Here is a 2864-nt window from a genome sequence, read left to right on the forward strand (position 1 = left end):
GCGGGGCAGGAGGAGGGCGCCAGCCACCGGTTTGCCAGACTGAAGGCCTTTGCCGCGTGGCATTTCGTCAGTGGTCTCGGCACAGCCTCAGACGCACACACACGTCACATGCACACGCACACGCACACGCATACAAACGCACAGGTGCACATTCACTCACGCACACACTGATCCGTGCACACACCATGTCACCGGCTCTCCCAGCGTTACAAAGTGTAACTATGTGAATACGTTATTTTTGAAAATCGGTGTGCATAGCAGCAGTTTACAAAATTGTGGAAATTGTGTGGATTTATTGTATTTCCTTTTTGCCTTTTTTCTGATTACAATATGCACTCTCGTTACACAGAACTTGGAAAACCAGAGTCCACACGCAGAGATGAGGTGGTAAACGCTCTGAACTACATAACTCAGAAGCAATTAATCCATTTTAATTTCACTGGAACGACTGGGAGAAATAAATAACATACTACGCCCCATATGCAAATTAAACAGTCCAATAACTTGCAAAATCAGAAATTACAGGGAGACTGCTCCCTGGCGATGTCAAAATAATAACGGGGGACACGACAGGCGAAACTTAAACTGGAAACGACACAGACCTGGCGAGGAGAGAGAACGCCCGTCCAGCGGCTCCCAGCCAGGCGGGCCCAGAGCCGCAGGGCTTGCTAAGAAAATAATCCACAGGCCAAAACCGGTGTGGCTCAGTGGATAGAGCGTCGGCCTGCGGACTGAAAGGTCCCGGGTTCGATTCCGGTCAAGGGCATGTACCTGGGTTGAAGGCACATCCCCAGTAGGAGATGTGCAGGAGGCAGATGATGGATGTTTCTCTCTCATTGATGTTTCTAACTCTCTATCTCTCTCCCTTCCTCTCTGTAAAAAATCAATAAAATATAAAAAAGAAAAGAAAAGAATCCCCTTACGAACTTTCAGGGGCAAAAACTCCACTCAGATCAAATTTCGTTGCTTCCATAATCATCTGTGTAAAAATAAGCAACCAAGGGCAGCCAAATGGGCATGGCGTCTAAGGAGTTAGAGCGAGACCAGCAAAGCCCGAAGGGAGACTTACCCCGAAGCAGGAAGTCACGGGTGGGGACAGGGGACGGGGAGGCGGCCGGAGAGGGGAGTCCGAGAGCGGCTTCTGTCGGGAGAGAGCGGAGAGCCCTACACCTCCCCTGCAGACCCCGCGTCCTAAGGAGCCGTCGGTGCGATGCACCCACAGGCCCGGGGGAAGCGGGCCTTCGTTATCCGCCACCTTCTACCATCTCGTCCAAACGGGCCGTTTGGGGGGAAGTGCCGATCACCGGACCGGCTGAAGAAAGAGCAGAAACCAGCCACTGGGCAATGGCCCCGAGGGGAGTCCTTACGAGCTGTGTCGAGGAGTGTGAGGAGCAGCAGGTCCCGCAAGGTGCGTGGAGGGGGACCCACCCGATCCCCCGAGACCAGAGCCCGCCTGTAAGGTCAGCGGACAAGCAAACCAATTCCATCTGCAGCCTTCAGCCCCCTTCCCTGCAAGGTGGCATCGTCACAGGTTTGGGGATTGTGGTGCGGACGTCTCTGGGGAGGCAGTATTCTGCCTACATTGTAAGTTACCTCAGGCTGCGTTGTGTTGTATTTAAATGAATACAACTGACATAGATAGATGATAGATGATAGAAAGATGATGATAGATAGATAGATAGATGATAGATAGATAGAGATAGGATGGATGGTGGATGGATGATGAATGGATGATGGATGGATGGATGGAAGGATGGATGGATGGGTTGATGGATGATGGATGGATGGATGATGGAGGGATAGTGGATGGTGGATGGATGATGGATGGTGGATGGATGATGGATGAGGGGTGGATGGATGATGGATGGGTGGATGGAGGATGGGTGGATGGATGGATGGGTGGGTGGATGGATGGAAGGATGGATGGATGGATGGATGGATGGTGGATGATGGATGGATGATGGATGGATGATGGATGGATGATGGATGGATGATGGATGGATGATGGATGGATGATGGATGGATGATGGATGGATGATGGATGGATGATGGATGGATGATGGATGGATGATGGATGGATGATGGATGGATGATGGATGGATGATGGATGGATGATGGATGGATGATGGATGGATGATGGATGGATGATGGATGGATGATGGATGGATGATGGATGGATGATGGATGGATGATGGATGGATGATGGATGGATGATGGATGGATGATGGATGGATGATGGATGGATGATGGATGGATGATGGATGGATGATGGATGGATGATGGATGGATGATGGATGGATGATGGATGGATGATGGATGGATGATGGATGGATGATGGATGGATGATGGATGGATGATGGATGGATGATGGATGGATGATGGATGGATGATGGATGGATGATGGATGGATGATGGATGGATGATGGATGGATGATGGATGGATGATGGATGGATGATGGATGGATGATGGATGGATGATGGATGGATGATGGATGGATGATGGATGGATGATGGATGGATGATGGATGGATGATGGATGGATGATGGATGGATGATGGATGGATGATGGATGGATGATGGATGGATGATGGATGGATGATGGATGGATGATGGATGGATGATGGATGGATGATGGATGGATGATGGATGGATGATGGATGGATGATGGATGGATGATGGATGGATGATGGATGGATGGGTTGATGGATGGTGGATGGATGGTGGATGGTTGGTGGACGGATGGTGGATGGATGATGGATGGGTTGATGGATGGGTGTATAGGCGGGTGGATTGATGGATGATGGGTGGACTGGTGGGTAGATGGATTGATGAGCAGATAGTTGAGTGGATGGGTAGATGGGTGG

General features: G+C 50.2%; 1 long non-coding RNA gene across 1 annotated transcript in view; it reads right to left on the bottom strand.

Annotated features, from left to right (window-relative positions):
- LOC107184291 overlaps positions 1 to 2864 on the bottom strand; it is a 22543-nt gene that overhangs the window by 412 nt on the left and 19267 nt on the right. The gene's annotated exons all lie outside the window — the stretch shown is intronic.

This window comes from Myotis davidii, unplaced genomic scaffold (assembly GCF_000327345.1).
Source record: "Myotis davidii unplaced genomic scaffold, ASM32734v1 scaffold845, whole genome shotgun sequence".
Classification (NCBI taxonomy): Eukaryota; Metazoa; Chordata; class Mammalia; order Chiroptera; family Vespertilionidae; genus Myotis; species Myotis davidii.